Source organism: Spermophilus citellus (genome assembly GCF_964194105.1).
Source record: "Spermophilus citellus genome assembly, chromosome: 18".
Taxonomy (NCBI): Eukaryota; Metazoa; Chordata; class Mammalia; order Rodentia; family Sciuridae; genus Spermophilus; species Spermophilus citellus.
In genome coordinates this window covers 4,568,603-4,574,720 of record NC_138200.1, presented here as the reverse complement: position 1 = coordinate 4,574,720, position 6,118 = coordinate 4,568,603, and the positions used below count along the sequence as shown (strand labels likewise).

The window sequence follows — 6,118 nt, the reverse complement described above, 5'->3', positions numbered from 1 at the left end:
CAATGATTCTGCATGTGGAAAAGTGATGATACACACAGGAAGGACACCACACCATTTTCAGACTGTGAGAGGGGCTGAGAGTGCTTGATCTCAGGGTCAGCACCAGCCAGAGGAAGACACACACTCTCTTCAGGCAGCAGTGAGACCCAGCCTTGAGATGGGAGGGCAGCTTAGACAAGATCTCTTCCTTTTGCTGTCTGATACGGGAAAAACCCACCCTGTTTCAAGTGCTCTGACATTCCACAAACAATACCACCTCTCTGGTCACTAAAATGCATATGTGGTTGTTCAATAATGACCAGTTCTCTGCCAGACTCCTCCCTGGTATTTCAGGGTTCCCAAAACACCCTTCTCGGGTTCAGTTAACCTTTAGCATGGCTCTTTCGTCTGCCTGTACCTCTGTAACCTGTGTCACTTTATTTGTAACAAGCATGCAAACAAAAGTACCATGTTTCCTTCAAGGTGCTGAGCAGGGGGCCCAACTTCTCAAGGTGACTGGCATACCATGTGAGGCAGTGCTGTAGGAGAAAGCTGTGTGTCATCTGATGCTATCTCCGGGTAGCAGCAGCCAGATCTGGATGTCATTACAGAACACTAATTGGGCAGGTGGCACAGACACCCTTCGTTGGTGGGGAGAAATCCCCACACATTTATGCAACCAGAGGTGAAGAATTCTCTGCTGAGTGGTCACTGTTGCATTCATCCCGACAAAAGCAAAAACACTTTAATTGCCCTTTCTATCTCCTATACTTCCTACATGACACCACAAATCAGGAAAAGGAAGGAGGGTGACCCTGGACACAATGAGTTCTGTCACTGCCTTCGGGCTGGATAAGGGAGCTATCCTGTTACCTCTACAATTTTAAAATACACAAGCCTCATAGGCAGTAGTTTTGCAATTTCTCTCCTCACCTCTACTGTGCTCCATACCACCCCCACACGGGAGGGCATCCTGCTCCCTTGCCTTCCCTCTCCTCTCCTGGTTTCTCCCCTTCTTCCCTCTGTTCCTTCCCTCCATCTGAACTTCCCTATTCCTGCAACTCCCTTCACTTCCAGTCTTTGTCCCCAATCTCCACAGATTTCCGCCTCTTTCTTCCCCATCCACACTCTCCATCTGCCCTGCCTGCTGCAGGCCCCTAATCCCATGCTCTGGATGCCCCCATTCCGAGGCCTCCTCTCTAAGGTGCTCCTCTGGGCTCCCCTTGTCACCTCTTACCCCTCTTCTTATCCCAGCACCACAGCTGCCTTCTGCCATGCCTGCAGACAATCTGTCATCTGCTCCCACACTCTGCCTGTGCTCCCTCCCGGATTCTGTCTCTTTCTATGTCCTTCATCTCTCTAGATAGCTTGAGGTCTCTCCCCTGTTCTGTCCATATCCCTGTGTGGCTTTCCTTCCCCTCTCTGGAGTTGGCCATTCTAGATTTCTCCATCTGCTTCTCTCTGCTGCTTTATGGCTTCTTCTTTCACTCTTGTGCCCTCCCTCTGCCACCCCTTGCCATCTGTGTAAGGTCTCTCTCTGTCGTCTCCTTTCTCTCACTTGTGGCCCAGCTCTTTGTCCAGAGCCTAGTGCCACACATCACAGGGAGGGGGACGGTCTGGGATGCCCACCTCCAGGGGGGCATATTTTCCCCTGGGGTGGAATCTGTGCCACCTGCCCAATTAGTGTTGTGTAATGACATTGAGATCTGGCTGTTGCTACCTGGAGATGGCATCAGATGACACCCTGGAAGTCACCACACAGGCCCAGGTCACCTCCTGCAGACAACAGGGCGACTAATGGAGGGAAGACCTGCAGGGTGGACACCTGGCCAAGGAGGACATGGCAGGTGAGGAGGACAGCGTCAAGGTAGACAGGGTCAGGTGAGGGTAGGGCCAGGTAGCAGGACAAGGCCTGGCAAAAGCTGGGCCAGTAGGGGAGCAGGGCTGGGTGAGGAGCAGGGCTGGGTGAGGAGGACAGGGCTGGGCGAGGGTAGGGCGAGGCCAGGAGACATGGCTGGGTGAGGACAGGACAGGTGAAGGCAGGACTGAGGAGGGCAGGGCCAGGTGATGGCAGGGCCTGGTGATGGCAGGGCCTGGTGTGCAGATGGAGGCCCGTGCGCCGGGGGAGGCTGCAGGGCGGTCAGGAGGCCAAGCCCGACACCCGGCGGGTTCCCTGCCTGGCGCCGCTGCTGCAGGCCTGTGTGATTCCTATCTCTCTGGAGGAGAGGCAGCCACTGAACAGGGAACTCACGTGCCTCACCGTGACCGCTGCTCCGCGATCAGCTTCCGGGTCTGGGAGGAGGAGCAGAGCGCTCCTGGAGCAGCCTGGCAGGGAAACAGGGGCGGTGGGCGGGGCCGCGGCGGGCGGGGCGGGGCCAGAGCCACAGGGGGCGCGGCCCCGGGAGAAGTGGGAGGGGCGGGGCGCGCAGGGGCGTGGCTGGCGGAGATTCTTCCTTGGAACCTGGCGCCCCTTTTGTGAGTGACAGGCAGGAAATAGGTAGGAAGTACCAGCTGAAATGCCCAACCGTCTCTGTAGGTTGTGCCACTTTTCGCTGTGTCCCTCAAGTCCTGCGTTAACTTCTTTTCCATTTCTATTCTCAGTTCACTTTGAAGGTGATCCTGCACCTGTGCTAACTCCAGAGGCTCTCCTAGGGAACACATCCATGTCGTGGGGCCAGAGGGCTAAGGCCAGTGATAACTTACAGCACCAACAGCTGCTTCACAGCAATGGTGACAGCAAGCTGTACTTTAAAACAGTAGATGCTTTGATGTTTTTATCTATGTATCTATCTATCTATCTATCTATTTATTTACTCGGGATTGAACCCAGGGACACTCAACCACTGGCCCATATCCCCAGCCCCATATGTATTTTATTTGGAGACAGGGTTTCACTGAGTTGCCAAGATCAGCATGGCCAAAGTAGCAGGTTCCAAGGAGGGGCCATGGGAGATTGGAAGAGGTAAGAGTCACACAGGCAGATCTTGAAGCTAAAACAGCTGGGGTCTAGTGGGGAGCTGCTCTCTGATGGAGAAGCAGGTCTAAGGAATCACTCCAGCAGTCTTTATTATATATGTCTCTAAATCAGATTAAAGATTGTGCAAGCATTATTCTTTGTATTCATGAAAGTTACAGAGTTAGCAACAGTATGCAGCTATTTCCTCAGTTACATGGTACAGTTGCAACGTGCAATGTTAGGAGCATTGTGCAGCTCTCAAGAAAGTGCATTGTTTAAATTTACTAATTCGGGGCAGATTCAGGAGCAGCAGAACTGGTGAAATATGGTGGCTGTCTTAGCAAGGAAGTTCCTTCATTCCCAGGAGCTGCCCTGCCTGAGAATAAGGTCCAAGCTGATAAGGCTCTAGCATGGAGGCATCCTATGCTGCTGCTCAACCAGCACGCTACCTTCATACTAGAGGTTCCAAACATAGAAGCTAACTAGTGAGATCAAAATAAAGACATATAAACTCAATTTACCTTTTTTTTTTTTTGCCCAGCTAAGAGATGGCCCTTCCTGGCTCCTGCCTTGAGCCACCTGATATGCTAGGGAGGTTTACACAAGAGACCAGCAGGAGAGAGGGGGAAGCATGCCAGAGAGTGGGCTTTTATTGGGGAACAAAAAATTCAGGGGAAAATTCCATGCAATGAAGGTCGAGGGGGACAGCATTCCAAGGACAGGGTCAGTGATTGGTTTCAGCGTCAATGGTCAGTCACACCCCCACAGCGACAGGCTCTCACACCCGAAAAGGGTGGGGATAAGCTCAGACACAGCTGGCCTGAGCGCCTCACACCCAGTCAGGGAGGTACCCAATCACGTGTGAGAACGGTTTCCCACACTATGCCTATGCACAGAAACTTTCCCAGTCACCAAGTAGCCATGAAGTCATCAGGGACCCCAATCTCAGACACTGTCAGTGCTGTCCACACTGAGTGGCTAAGCGCCTCACCATTGCTGAGGCTGGCTTGAAAATCAGGATCTTCCAAAACAGTAGATATGTTTAAATCAAAAAGCCTGGAGATCATTCCTACAGACTAAGCACATGCAGGGAGTCCCCAAGTCAAGGTGAACAGTGAAAATGGAGTCATCCAGCTGGGGCTGATTGTTCTGTTTTTGCATTCCTTGCATCTTTTGGATGACCTGTGGGACCCGGTTGGTTTCCTTAGGTTGGAAATTAATAGTGCAGCAAGTTAGGGTGAGGGATTTAAGCTGCCTGTGAAGGCCACTTGTCTTGGGAGCTGAGAACATTTTCCTACAAGTAGTTGTAAACTATTGAGTGCATGCTCTTTTTTTGCCAACAGATGGCATGGGAAAATATAATTAAAATCAAAATTGCTTCCCACCTCAGAAATCTTCCCCACTGGGCTAGAGATGTGGCTCAAGCAGTAGCGTACTCGCCTGGCATGCATATGGCCTGGGTTTGATCCTCATCACCACATAGAAACAAAGATGTTGGGTCCACTGAAAACTAAAAAATAAATATTAAAATTCTCTCTCTCTCTCTCTCCTCTCTCTTAAAAAAAAATCTTCCCCACCAATGTAGGAGAAAAAGAAGAAAATACTGTAATTGAATAAATCTTTAAACTATAATGTTGTGGGTAACACAGGCAATTCACTAAGAGATTGCAAATTTCAGCACAATGCCTGAAGAGTCAGGTGCCTACCTTGCCTCAGTTACTGGCATGTTTCAAGAGATGGCTTTTTGGTCCTTGAAGACATGTCTGGGTCATAAAGCTGAAAACAGTCCTATTCAGTTTTCAAAAGAATTTATATACATCTTAAGCACAGGAGAATATAGATTAAATTTCAAGTTTTCTAAGGTGAAAGTCCAAAAAGGAGGGGTAGATAATTGCTTCCCTGATTTTCAGTAGGAAAAACTAATTTTTATATGTCTTGGTATTGAGGTCCTCAAGCAGAGGACTGGCTCTGAGGATTCAATAAATCAGGTCAAGCCAGTCACCCCCTACCCCCCCGCAAAAAAATAAGGTAAACCCATGAAAGTAACTTTAGTCAGTAGAAGTACATTGGGAAGAGAAGAGTACCTGCTTCTTTATCTCTCTCTTCAAGAGCCTGACAATGTCTAGGCCCAGTGGTGGGTGCCTATAACCCCAGCAGGCTGAGACAGGAGGATGGGGATTTCAAGACAACCTTGGCAACTGTGAGGCACTAAGCAACTCAGTGAGATCCTGTCTCTAAATAAACTACACAGTAGGTCTGTGGATGTGACTCAGTGGTAAAGTGCCCACTCTACATTACATGTTGCAACTGTAGAATGTAAGTGAGGAAATAGCTGCATACTGTTGCTAACTCTGAATTCAAGGCCTGGTAAGCCCCTACCCCCATACTGGCTGACAATGACTTTGAGGTTTTATAATAAGGGGGAGTTGGGCTGGAGTTATAGCTCCAGTTGGTGTAGGTGTAACTCAAGTAGCACATGCACAAGACTTTGAGTTCAATCCCTAGCAGGAAAGAACAGACACACACACACACACACACACACAATTTAAAAAAGGGTAATGAGAGCAAGGGTTGGGGATTTGCATAGGAGAAGCCTTTTCTCTGCTGCCAAAGCAGGTGATTCTCTCTAAGTGATGTCTTGTGACAGGGGAAGAGATGTGTTTGGAGAAGGCTCTGAGGAGCTTCCAGACAGAGGGGCAAAATTGTCTCAGGGGTGTTCTTGGCACACATGACTGAAAAGAATTTCAGCACATTCCAAAGGCATACGATGTGATTTATTTAGGAGGTAAATGCATATTCAAGAAAGAATAGGAGCCCTCTCTAAATGGAGTCTCCTCTGGGGTAAAGCAAGGCACATACATTCAAGGGAGAAGCCTGGCTATATCTGGAGCATGGGACTAACCCCTAGAATGGTGATGTTAATGTTCATAGAGGAACAGTTCCTAGCTCCTGGGCTAGAGGTGGAGAGATGTCAGAGCAAGCAAATACCACGTTTTCCTTGTGCTTGAGTATTGACCTCAGGTTACAAGGCTGAAGGGCAGGAATCAAGCACATATCAGTGGGGCCTTGCAATTTGTTTCATGGGTGCTTTATGCATTTCCGTGGTTCTGAGGTAGCAAAAGGAGATCCAGTTGTAAAATGAAATTGTAGAAATGTTATCCTGAGAAACAAATGCCTGGGGCA

The 6,118-nt window shown here is 49.3% G+C and overlaps 1 protein-coding gene across 2 annotated transcripts in view; it reads left to right on the top strand.

Annotated features, from left to right (window-relative positions):
• LOC308638111 (uncharacterized protein) overlaps positions 1–6,118 on the top strand; it is a 95,637-nt gene that overhangs the window by 76,131 nt on the left and 13,388 nt on the right. The window lies entirely within an intron of this gene.